This window comes from Delphinus delphis, chromosome 16 (genome assembly GCF_949987515.2).
Source record: "Delphinus delphis chromosome 16, mDelDel1.2, whole genome shotgun sequence".
NCBI classification, from domain to species: Eukaryota; Metazoa; Chordata; class Mammalia; order Artiodactyla; family Delphinidae; genus Delphinus; species Delphinus delphis.
The window spans coordinates 46,618,407-46,631,987 of record NC_082698.1 but is presented as its reverse complement, the minus strand read 5'-3'; the positions used below and the strand labels follow the sequence as shown (position 1 = coordinate 46,631,987).

The 13,581-nt window shown below is 43.0% G+C and overlaps 1 protein-coding gene across 1 annotated transcript in view; it reads left to right on the top strand.

Annotated features, from left to right (window-relative positions):
- Nucleotides 1–13,581, top strand: part of WDFY4 (WDFY family member 4) — a 277,878-nt gene that overhangs the window by 215,617 nt on the left and 48,680 nt on the right. The window lies entirely within an intron of this gene.

Here is a 13,581-nt window from a genome sequence, read left to right as displayed (position 1 = left end):
CAGGTAGGAAAATGTGCCTACACCATGCCCATGAGCACGGAAGAGGGGCCAGGGTGGAGCCTGGCAGAATTGAAGAGAATGCTGCCTTCTCCCGCCTCCTACCCACCTTGTCTTCCTCCCCTCACACTCTTCACACTGAGATCCAACTGTAGACACCTCTGCACCGATAGGTGTGATAACAGGTTTCTGCCATCGGAGAAGTAGAACGTACAGAGTGACGGGTAATTTCTGGCCTCACAGTGCTTGCTTAGAAGCCCAGTTCTACCATAAATAATGTGCTTAAATTTTCAGTGCCTCGATTTCCTTATTTGTGAAAACAGCTCCCATTTAGGACTCTAAGGGAGTGTAAATTATCTAAACTATAAAGCGCTTACAGCAGCGTCTGGCGCACAGTAAAAGCTTGATCATGTTAACTATTAAGCATTACTATCAGGAACCTGACACATACTGATTTTAATCTTCAACAATCCAGCAAGATCCACAGGCTTATCCCCACTATAAAGAGAAGAAGACCGAGGCTCAGGAGGAGGAAGGTCTACAGTCAAGAGGAGGACGCAACTGGCCTGCCTGTTCTAGAGGCTCTTTTCTTTTCTACAGCTTGGTGTCTCTTGCTCGCTGAGATGCTATTTTGGACCAAGCTCCCACTCTGGACAGAAGCGTGCTGTCAGGAGATAAATGCTCGCACTGCTTCCTCCATCTCCCAGTAGGGATGGGTGGGAGAGGTGCTCTGCGCTTTTTCTACTTCATCATCCAGGCCCTTTATCAGGAACCATGTTTGTGTAACACATGGAGAACCAGCAATCAGGCTCTGTGAGCCTAGTATCACATGTTTTCCTTGTACAGTAATCCTCAGTGCCAAAGGCAAGTAGGTAGAAATGCCTCCCACATGCTTATTATAAATCCTGCTCTTGCCACTCCTGGCTGAAGGTTTGAGGATTCCACCCTATGCAAGTCCTACTGGATCAGAGCCTCCTGAGATGGATGGAGCCCTCCACAATAGCCCGATGAGAGTATTCTCAGCTCTCAGCTGCATTGATGTTCTTTGGAGCGGGCCTTGTAAGCTAAAGCTATTCTTTAGAAACAGTGAACCGACCACATTCAGGCATGATTGGCTGGTTACCAAAGACAGTACTGTGTTCACCAGTATTGAAATATCTGTATTACACAGCTGTGTGGAACCAGATGGGGCAAAGCAGTTTAAAAATGAAAGCTGGGGTTCCAGTCACAGTTAAGATGGAGTAAGTGCGCTCTGCCCGTCTCACCCAGTGAATGCAGCAAAAGGCCCAGGGACTCTGAAGATAAGTGGTATGAGGCAGATTGGAGAGGTAACTCAAAGTAAGACCAACTTTGCACCAGTGATGACAGATTTCCAACAAAAACCTCCCTCATAGGCCAAGGACAGGGAGACGGGGCCTTTTAGGGTCAGGGTGAGGGAGATCCCGTTTCTTTCTATTCATCTTTTCCATTCTCTTCTGCCTCAGCCCCAGGCAATCCTGTATCACTCGAGTCAGGCATGCAGGCACTTAAAACTCTAAACAGGGAGAACCATTGTCTTTGACCAAACTGTTGTCCCAGGTGTTTGGAAGTTTGCTTTTTCCCTCTCTGTCCCACTGCTCCTTGGCCCTGGAGAGAGAAACCGTGACAGGAAGTACACAACAGGTTTAGAAAACAAGTTCCCTGGATTTCTAGCCAGAAGACCAAGGAGGGGAGGGCAACTCCTGGGAACCACAAAGTGTTGGGGAGATTGCAAAGAGGAGAGAGTTTAATAAAGTTGTATATGAACTCCAGGATACACCCTGAGCTGCCCACGAATAGACCAAACCCTGAACAGGGTCTTGAGTACCTACTCCCAAGCCCTGAACCCAAAGGCTTTGTGAATTGAGCACTGTGCAGGTTTCAGACTGGCGCCTGGATAGCAACACGAAGGGCTGATTCGAATAGTACTGTAAATTCTTTGCAAACTGAATGGACATTATAAACGTAGTCTACAGAATCTACAGAAGGTTTGCCAGAACTTGTAGCCTGTGACTACCCGCTCAAAATATACGTGTATATATCAATATAGATATAAAGATACATCCTAGAAGAAGAAGAAGAGGATAAAGGCTTGTGGTGCAGAAAAATATTTGAAGGAAAAATGGGTAAAAACTTCCAAAAGTTGGTGAGAGACATAAAAACTACAGATTCAAGAAGCTCAGTGAACTGCAAACAGGATAAATAAACTCAAAGATATCCACGTTCAGACATTATCAAACTGCTCATAATTAAAGCAAAAATTAAAGAAAAAAACAACACATAGCCTACAGGGGAACAGCATACAAATTATTACAGGTTTCTCACTAGAAACTGTGAAGGCCAGAGGTACTGGAAAAATATTTTTAAAATAATGCTGAAAAAAAAGAACTGTCTGCCAGACAGTAAATAAAAACATCCTTTATGAATGAAGGCAAAATAGACATTCTTAGATAAATGAAAAATAAAAAGATTTGCCACTAGTTGAGCTGCTATCAAAGAAATGATGAAAGAAGTCTTTAGATGAAAGGGAAACAATACTAGAGGGAAGCTTGGACCTTGAGAATAAGGGAAGAGCAATGGAAATGTAAATATGTGGTAGATATAATAGGCTGTTTTTCTCCTCTTACAATCTTTAAAATACGAATGATGGTTGAAAGCAAAAATTATAACTGTCAATGTATGTAGATGGAATACATATGACAACTACAACATAATGGGGGAAGTTAATGACACCTGTAAGGTAGGTAAGATTTTTACATTGCTTTGGAAGTGGTAAAATGTTAATTCTAAGCAGGCTGTAGAAAGATAAGTATGTATATTTTAGTCTCCAGAGCAATCGGAATGGGTAGTTTTCAGAATGGATTATAAAAGAAAAAGAGCCAATTATATGCCATCTATAAGAAAAACACTTTAAATAAACAAAAGTAAGTTAAACTAAAAGAATGGAAAAAGGTGTACTTAACAAGAGAGCTTTAATATAGATGAAGCAAAAAATGATAACATTGAAAGAAAAAATGGGCAAATATACAATTAGAGTTGGAGCTATCAATACTTCTCTCTCAGTAATCAATAGGACTAGAGAGAAAATCAGCAAGGAATGGGGTTTCTCAACCTTGGCTCTGTTGAGATTTTGGGCTAGATAATTCTTTGCTGTTGGCAGGGATGGGGTGGTGATGGGGGAAAGGCCTGTCCTGTGCATTGCAGGATGTTTAGCAGCGGAAAGTAAGAATATTTTACCCACTAAATGCCAGTAGCTCTCCACTAGTTGAACAACCAGTAATGTTTCTAAACATTGCCAACTGTCCACTGAGGGGCAAAATTGCCAGATGAGAACCATTGATAAAGAACTGGACGTTACCACCAGCCAGTGGGATCTAATCAACATTTATAAAACACTCTACCCAGCAACAGAATACACATTCTTTTCAAGTGCACATGGAACATTCACAAATATGGACTACATTCGTGGTCATGAAACAAATCTTAACAAATATAAATGAATTGAAATCATATAAAGAATGTTCTCTAAAAATAATGGAATTAAGTTAGAAGTCAATATCAGAATAACTAGAAAATCTCCAAATAGTTAACAGTTAAACAGCATATTCATAAATACTCCATGAGTCAAAGAAATCTCAAGGGAAATTAGAAAATATTTTGAACTGAATATAAAAATAGAACATATTAAAACTTATGGTATGCAACTAAAGCAGTGATTAGAGGAAAATTTATAGCGTTAAACATTCATACTAGGAATATTTAAAAAAATAAGAAAGGTCTCAAATCAATAACAGACTTTTACATTAAATAAAGTAGTAAAGAAGAGTAAAATAAACCTAAAGGATGCGCAAAAAGGAAATAGTAAAGATGAGCAGAAATCAATAAAATTAAAAGGATAAAGACAATAGAGAAGATCAGTGAAATTAAAAGCTTGTTCACTGAAAGGTTTAATAAAATTGATAAATATCTAGCAAGACTGACAATGAAATAATAAAAAGAAGAGGGATTTCCCTGGTAGCGCAGTGGTTAAGAATCCACTTGCCAATGCAGGGTACACGGGTTTGAGCCCTGGTCCGGGTAGATCCCACATGCTACGGAGCAACTAAGCCTGTGCGCCACAAATACTGAGCCTGCGCTCTAGAGCCCATGAGCCACAACTACTGAGCCCACATGCCACACCTTCTGAAGCCCATGCACCTAGAGCCCGTGCTCTGCAACAAGAAAAGCCATCACAATGAGAAGCCCATGCACCGCAACGAAGAGTAGCCCCCGCTCGCCGAAACTAGAGAAAGCCCACGCGCAGCAACAAAGACCCAACGCAGCCAAAAATAAGTTAATTAATTAATTTTTTAAAATAGTGCTGTTATGTGTACGATTTAAAAAAAAAGAGAGAGAGGAGACACAAATTATGAATATCAATAATTAAAGAGAGGATAGGACTAAAAACCCATAGACATTAAAAGGATACTAAAGGAATAGTACAAACAACTTTAGAAAAAAATTTAGATGAAATCGACTGTAAACTATAAAATCTCACCCATGAAGAAATAGACAACCCTTAAAGACCTATAGTTATTAAAGAGACTGAATTCACAGTTGAAAAGCTTCCAAAAAAACCCTCCAGGCTCAGATGGTTTTATTGGCAAATTCCACCAAACATTTAAAGATAACAACACCAATTTTACACCAACTTTTTCAGAAATAGAAGAGGGAGCAATTCCTAACTTGCTTTCTGAGGCCGGCATTACCCTGATACTAAAATCACACAGAGACAATACAAAGAAAGAAAACGACAGACCAATATCCCTCATGAACATGAACATAAAAATTCTCAACAAAATATTAGCAAATTGGGCTTCCCTGGTGTCACAGTGGTTGAGAGTCCGCCTGCTGATGCGGGGGGCACGGGTTCGTGCCCCGGTCTGGGAAGATCCCACATGCTGCGGAGCGGCTGGGCCTGTGAGCCATGGCCGCTGAGCCTGCGCGTCCGGAGCCTGTGCTCTGCAACGGGAGAGGCCACAACCGTGAGAGGCCCGCGTACCGCAAAAAAAAAAAAAAAAAAAAAAGCAAATTGAATCCACCAATATTTAAAAAGAGTAATACATGACATCCAAGTCGAAATGCAAGGTTGATTCAATATTCAGAAAGCAATGTAATATAGCATGTTAACAGACTAAAAAGAAAAACATACATGATCATACCTGTGCTGAAAAAACGTAACAAAACTTAACATTTATTCATGACAAAAACTCTCAGCAAACAAGTAATCCAGTTTATCTTCCTTAACCTGATAGAGGACCCCCACAAAAAAAGAAAAACCCTATAGTTAATATAATCGGCGACAGACTGAATGCTTTCTCCACTAAGTTTGAGAACAAGGCAAGAAGGTAAACTCTCACTATTCCTATTAACACTATATTGGAAATTCTAGCCAGTGTAATAATGCAAATAAATAAATAAATAAAAGGCATAGAGATAGGAAAGAATGAAATAAAACTGTCCTTCTCACAGATGAGCTGCTTGTCCAGGTAGAGAATCCTACAGAGTTTAAAAGACATTCTTGGAACTAACTAGTGAGTTTAGCAAGGTTGTAGGATACACGTTTACACAAAAAAACTCCACTGAATTTCTGTGTACTAGCAATGAGCTATTGGAAACTGAAATTTGAAAAATAATAATGCTCCAAAGAATAAAATACTTGTATATTTCGCGTAAGTAAAAAAGTGCAGGATTTCTGTGGTGAAGATTGCAAAACACTGATGAAACAAAGCAAAGAAGATCTAAACAAATGGAGAAACATACCATTCATGAGCTGAAAAACTTAATGTAGTTAAGGTGTAAACTCATCCCAAATTGGTCGAAAGATCAATGTGATTCCAATAAAGATTACAGCAGGATTATTTGTATGTATGAATAAACAGATTCTAAAATTTATATTGAAAGGAAAAGGAGCTAGAAATTCAGAACACTTTTGAAAAAGAAACAAAGTTGGAGGATTCATGCTTCCTGATTTTAAAACTTCCCATGTAATTACAAAATGTGGTATTGATGAAGGGATAGTATATTGATCGGTGGAATAGAAAACAGAGTCCAGAACTAGATCCATATAAATATGTTCAAAATGGTCAATTGTTTTTTGACAAAAGTTCAAGAGAAATTCAATGGAGAAACAACAGACTTTTCAACAAATTGTGTTGAAACAATTGATTATCCAATATGCAAAAAAATTGAATCTCGAACTAATGAAATTAACTCTAACTCAAAATGGATCATAGGTATGTAAAATGTAAAACCATAAAACTTTTAAAAGAAAACGAAGGAGAAGGTTTTCATGACCTTGAATTTGGCAAAAGTACAACCCGTAAGAGAAAATATTGGCAAATTGAACTTCAACAAAATTTGAAATTTTTGCTCTGTAAGACAAACAAAAATTCATATCCAACAAAGGACTAGTATTCAGAATCTATAAAGAACTCAAGGTCAACAGTAAGAAAGAAGACAATACAATAAAAAAAAAAATGCCCAAGGGATTTAATGAGACATATCACCATAGAAGTTATATGAGTGGCCAGTAAGCCCACAAAACCACAAAGCATTGCTCAGTTATCATTAGTCACTAGGGAAATGCAAATGGAAATCACAGGTACCACTGCACAGTTACTAAAATGCCTAAAACAAAACAAAACAAAACATAAAAACCAATAATACAAAGATTTGGCAAGGGTGTGGAGCAACTAGAATGCTCATATATTGTTACCGGGGGTTCAAAATGGTACAATCGCTGTGAAAAAGTTTGGCAATTTCTGATAAAATTAACTGTATACTTATCATATGACCCAGCATTCCCCCAACTAGGTATTTACCCTCCAAAAAACTAAAACCTCATGTTCACACAAAAACTTGTGTTTATAGCTGCTCTCTTCATAATTGCCAAAAACAGAAATAAAAAACCTGAAGGTCTCTCAGTGGATGGATAAGAAATTGTGGCTTATCCTTACAATGGATACTATTAAACATAAAGAGAACAAATCTATTGATACATGCAACAGCTTGGATGACTCTCGGAAGCATCTTGCTGAGTAAAAGAAGACAGTCTTAAAAGTCTGCATCATGAATGATTCCGTTTATACAACATTCTGGAAAAGTCCCAACCATAGGTACAGAAACTAGATCAGTGGTTGCCAGGGAATAGGGATGGGGAAGGTTTGACAACAACAGAGCAGCACAAGTGAGTTTTCTGGGGTGTTGGAACTGCCTGTACCTTGACTGTGGTGGTGGTTACGTGAAGCTGTACATGTTAGAGCTCAGAGAACTGTATACAAAAGAAGCAACTTTGCTGTAGGTAAATTTAAATTTTTTAAAAAACTTAAAAATATTTGGGACTCCATAGTCTAGTTCTGTCGTTCTCAGCCTGGCTTGGAAGTCTGTGACGTTTTCATGCCCCCACTCAGGCTTGTTCTGCCCTGTGAAGGGCATCCACACGTGTATCATGTGGGCGCTGCTGGGTATGTATGCGTGTCTACACATGCACACTGCGGGGAACAGCTATACACAAGGTGACATATCAGAAAAACTGTCCTACTGCACTTGAGTTAGAACCTTAATTAAAAAAAATATGGACTGAGATCAGGGGAGCCTGAGTTCTGATCATGTTTATCAATGATTTCTCATGGTAAGGTTGCCAGACTTAGCCAATAAAATTGCAAGATGCCCAGTTAAATTTGAGCTTCAGATAAACAGTGGATAGTTTTGAGTATACGTATATCCCAAACATTGCATAGTTCTGTATTTTATTTGACAACTCTATCCCATGGATCTGAAAAAGTAGGAAAGTTTCCTTTGTCCATGATCCTTGTTAGTTCTTTGGGACTAATTTAAGCCAACTCCGTGTGCTTATTCCTGCATTCATTCATTCATTTGTACACTCAATTCAGTAAGTATATCGAGAGCCTACTAGGTACCAAAACTATGTGTTATTTATACAGGTGAACAGTAAGTGGGGCCAGTCTCTAAGCTCAAAGAGCTAAAATCTAGGTTGTTACTGATTCTGGCCACCAAATTCCGAGTCCCAAAAAGCCTAGGCTGTCTTTTGTATTTCTTGTATTTGAGATAAAGTTCAGCTGAGGGAGGACAAACACATCAAGTATGGGCAGAAGGGCCTAGATGGGAAGGATGCTTCCAGTAGACTGGAGATCCAGCTAGGTGAGCCCAGCTGTGCCTGGTCCCCCACAGCCCTCCCATGGTAAGAAGCCCTCCTTTCTCTGATGACTGATGGGGAGGAAGCAGCATGGGGCTGTCCACAGGGACTTCTCCATTAAGGAGCTTCTCCCCACCAGGTCCTTTGGCTCAGAGCCTGCTCATTCATTCATCACCTGCAGGCAAAGTAGGGGCTGGCCGGGATAAGCAGCTGACCTCCTCCTCAGTGCATCTGGGCCCCCAGACAGCCCCCACCCTCTTCATGCTTCTCCTCAGGGCCGCTCTACCTGGCTGGGACCCTTGCTTTTGGTTGTGGAGGGCAGGGTGTGTTGCTCAGGGTCCATTCTGACCCCTCTAAGCTGTGAGAACCACTAGAAGCAGACCGGTGCCGGGAGCCCCCAAAGCCCAGGGACACCCCTTTTCTTATACAACTCTGAATGGTCAGCATCCTGCCCAGGTCTGCCCACTGGGTAGGAGAGTAAGTATTGGCAAAAGAAGTGTGAAACTGATGATCTTTCAATACAACTAAATCTGATTAGATGAACTGTTATTATCAATTCATAGCGTCCTCAAATATCAGCGTGGGATCAGTCCACACCAGGGAAGCTGGCAACTATAGAGAGAAAGAAATGTCAATAGATAATCAGATAGATGGATAGGTAGATAAATGAACAGACAGGTGGATGAACAGACAGATAGATGGGTAGTCAAATAATAGATTGCATTTCACATGAACAGCTTGGAAACCCAAATATGAGAAGTTTCTAAACGTACTTTTTGTCTTGTACAATTGGTTTTTATACTTTAGGAAAATTGGACCAGTTGGTTTGACTTTAATTTCTAATTAATTTTTCTATCTAGTCATTGTGAATCAAACAGCATGTTGGGACACCCCATGGATATCTAAATTAAAAATGTAATGGCAACTTATATTTTAATGCCATCAGAATATTTGCAAGCATTTTCACATCTTGCTAACACAATCTCACAATAATTACTTCACCCTTTTCACCGATGCATTGAGACCAGGATAGACATATTGTACAACTGAAACCCCCAAAGTTACCGTCAATATTTGGGACTAACTTCATAACAAGCTTTCTGCCATGTGGATGAGAAATGTCTTTTGCTTGTGGGACATCTCTTAAGGGGAAGTAATGCAAACTTCCCTCAGTGAAGTCACTCATTCAAACGTCATTATTCTTTCTCCCAACTCTCATAAGACCCATTCACTAGATATGTAAGGGGAGAGCCTCGCCTCTGCTGTGACTTCCCATGAGCCTTCAGATCACTCCCTGTGCCCTCCACCCCTTCCCAGAATGAGCTGTTCGTTCATGTGAAAAGCCCTGTGGCAGGTGGAGACGTGAGAGCTCACTGCAGGGCTCTCTGTTGAGTGGGTGTGTCTAGAAGCTCTGCCAGACCTCTAAAACAGGCACGAATGTTCAACTGAGGCATCGTCTGCACTGGAGGAAAGAATTACTGTTTGTCCAGCACCCACTCTGGGCCAGGAACTGTGTGCTCTACTACTTGCTTTACAATTTTGTCTGCTTTTTGGAATATAGACTCACTGGAGGTATAACATTAAGTGGTTTTATTTTTTCCACCTCTGCCCCCAGCTGCATTATATCGAGCCCTGCTTTCCTGTGAGCAGAAGGACAGATTGCTAGGAAGGGGACAGACTAGAGGCAGAAAGATTTCTGTGCAGCTCACAGCAATACCGCCACCACTGGCAGAGATGATGGAGAGAATGACAGCAGGAGAGAGATGTGGACAGTGGGGGTAGAGTCTTACAGGGACCCCACAGTTATGGGGGTTTTCCGACATCAATTTTGGAAATGCTTCACAATGTCAAGAGCCACTTACTACTCTTCATTCAGGTGATATGTACCAAAGTATTGCAAGCGTGCTGCTGGACCATTTCTGTATCTCTAATCTCCATAGTAATTATGCAAAGTGTCAGTCCTATTTTTAATATAGGAGAATTGGGGCTCAAAGAAGTCAAGTGCCTTCCCCAAGTTCACAAGACAACACAGCTCAGGCAAACCTAGGCTACGTAGCTATTACACACCTACAAGCCTAGGTGTGTAATACCGAAGTTTGTGATCATCCCACTACACTATCCTGCCTCTCTTTTCCTTCTGTTGCCTTTTCTTTAGGCTTGTTGCCTGTTATCCCACTGTCCAGGGACCAATGTGTGGGGTGCTTGTTTTCAGATATATATATGTGTATATATCTGAATATAGCTGAATAATACGGATTTTAAACATATTCTACTAGTGGAGTCATGTAAGTGTAAGAGCGTGGAGATTGACGAGGAGAGAAGGAGGTAGAGAGAGAGGAACAGTTTAAAGGGTACATGTAATGCCACCAGCCAGTTCATTTAATGGGCCTGTGCCCCAAGTGGGCGGTGATAGAGACAGGAGTCTGTTGTTCCTCGGCCCCGCCAGTCCCCACGAGCCCCCGTGGTGTGAGCTTCCTGTAAAGATGCAGGTTTTCGCCCAGCATGGCCCCAGAACCGTGGCCCACAGCATTCCCATGTGCCCACCAGAGAAGCCGGCCCTCTGCTGCCCTGGGCCGGTGTGGGGAGGCGGGGGGAGGGCTGCCGGCTGTGCAGGGCCCTGAGAGGCTGTGTGCAGCCACCAGAAGTGTGATTTTCACAGCGTGGGCTCACTGGGACACCTAACACTTGTAAGATGCACTTCCGCGGTTCCCGAACAGCAGGCCTTCTCCGAGTGTGGGTCCTACGATGCGCTCCACCCCCTACAGCCCCCAGCACACACATTCTCTCCGCCAGCCCTTAGAGGCCCTTCATGCCTCCTTCACACAGCAGGCGCCCTCCAGTTCACCATTTCATTCAGTCCTCACAGCTCTCCTCTGAGGTAGGAATATTCCTCCCACCCAAAGATAAGGACCTGGGGGTGGGGTGGGTGTAAAGTGGTTTATCCAAGCTCACACCACTCGCCTTACTCCAGGGCTTCTGGGTGGGATGTTCTTTCCATGACATCAGAGCTACAGCACACAGAGTGTCTGTGTGGAAATTATTAGGTTCACTTCATTTGGCAATTATCTGGTTAATTTGATCAGCGCAGTGCTAAGGATCTTCTATTATGCATGTGTACCTTCCTCTACCCCTAATATCGTGTACTTCTGCAACCTCAGCACCAGGGTGGGTCTGCACATGTGCTGCCTGGGAAGCCATTATCTGTCAGACTGCCCTCTTCCCCCGGCCGGTAATAAGAATTCAACTTTTATTTGGAGCAAAAGTTCCCAGGGGGTCACATGGCCCAATAACAAAAGATGATGATTTCTTATTGGTTTAATAGCATCTATTTTGTAATTCTGAATGTACTCTGTTTTAATTGGATTTGTTAAAGGAACAAAAGGGAATAGGTGCCTTACAATTAAAATAAAATGTTAAGATTATTAGTTTAACAGACTAGAAATGCCTTGTTCATCAACCAACACATTCAAAGCACACAAAGCAACCTTGACACCCGGAAAACAAAGCACCAAAGTCAGTGCTGGCACCTTTAAATCCCAAGAGGTGAGCATTAATTCAATTTCAATCGCCGTGGTTTAAGCACTGCTATTGCCAGACGGACCCGATTGCATTCTCTCCTCACAGCCGTGCCTTCCATTGCAGATAAGGAAGCTGGGCTCAGAGAGGTGACTTGGCAGGGCGAAAAGCGCAGGGGCTTTAGACCCACGTGGGTCGCCACCCAGCTCCCCATTTACTGTCAGGTGACCCTGAACAGTCTGTGGAGCCTCACTGAGCTTCAGCCCCGACTTCCGTAAATGGGATAACAAAAGTGGCTGCTTCTGAAGGGTGGCGTGTGGGTGAGTGAGGGCCTCGGAGGACTTTGCTGTGACGGTAGGGGATGGAGTGCAGGGAGGAGCCACAGCTGGACAGGACAGCACAACTGATGACAGTGGAACCAGCACTCCAGGATTCCAACTGGGTAAAACCCTGATTCAGATGCCACAGCCCAGCGTACTTACTTGCTGGGGCATTCCCACCTCCCAGGTGCAGACCTCAAATTACTTTATTTGGAGGACAAAGAGATATAGCTCCTTTGAGGCACAGAGCCACCCACGCACCCAGGATCGCAGAGTGGGGGGCATTTCTCAAGTGCCCAGTGATATGTGCATTCTTTCTGCACCATGACCCCATCTGGCCCCAGTGAGAACTTGCTGAGGGGTGGACATGGCGCAGACCCAGGTGTACCCAGCTGTGTGCACTGGCCAGCCCCGTGGTGCGGTACCTCCATTTGCTGTACAACAGTCCCTAGCTCCGAGGAAAGCTTTGCTGTAAACCCGCCTACCTGTGAAGTTGTGAGATACCTTGAAGGGGAGCCCTGAGGATCAACTGTAAGGGAACAGCCAAACCTTCCCTGGCCCTTTGGAATTCATTTCTTCATCAGTAGTTCACATTGGATAACTACTATCAACGAGGCGCTGATTTATGCAGCAAACTAAATGAAGGCTCTGCTCACATTCTAAAAGGGAGATGAACCAAAGCAGACAAACACCACCAGGTGGCGAAGAGCGCCAAGAACAGAAAGAGCAGGGGCAAAAGAAATAAGAGAGAGGTGTTGGGAGGTGTGGTCTTTTGAAGAGGTGACCAGGAAGGGCATCTTTGAACAGAAGACATCTGAGCAGAGACGGAAGGAAGTGAGGATGCAGGGAGGCAGGGAGGGGATTTCAGATAGAGGATGCTCCAGATGGAAAGGCTCTGTGACAGAGGGATGGGGAGGGACAGCATGAGGGTGGGAGAAGGAAGGAGGGAGGGAGAGAGGAAGGAAGGGAGGCCAAAGACATGATTTTAAAAAAACAAAACCCAGGGCAGACATGATCTGGCGTATTTTTCAAATGATACTTCAGCTGTTGTGAGAAAAATCTCCAGGGCGTGTCAAACCAAGGAGAGAAGGCCAGTCCCTACACTTCCCCCAGAGTGACCACAGACAGGGCCATGCCCTCTCCTCTCTAATTTCTACCTGAGCCAGGAGGAAACCCAGCCCCAGGACAGCCCCATGCTCTCCTGAGTCTCCGACAAGCTTGGCCATGCTAGAGAGTCAGGGGAGGGGGGCGTGGTACGCAGCCACTCTTGTTTCCCTCTAGAGATGTTCTCTCAGAACCAGCAAGCCCACCACTGCACTGAAGCCTCTCGGTCAAGCACAGATGACTGATATAAAAGCCACACAGCCTTCTGCGTGCGGGCGACAGCAGTGTGGCGCAGTGTGTGTGTGTGTTTATTTAAACCTCAGCTAAACTTTCCCCCCATCCAGAGGTGAAGGGCATTGGAAGGACCATGGTCTCATTTTTAAAGGGATACTTTAGGTTAAAGAAAAAGGGTGCAAAAGGATGGTTTGG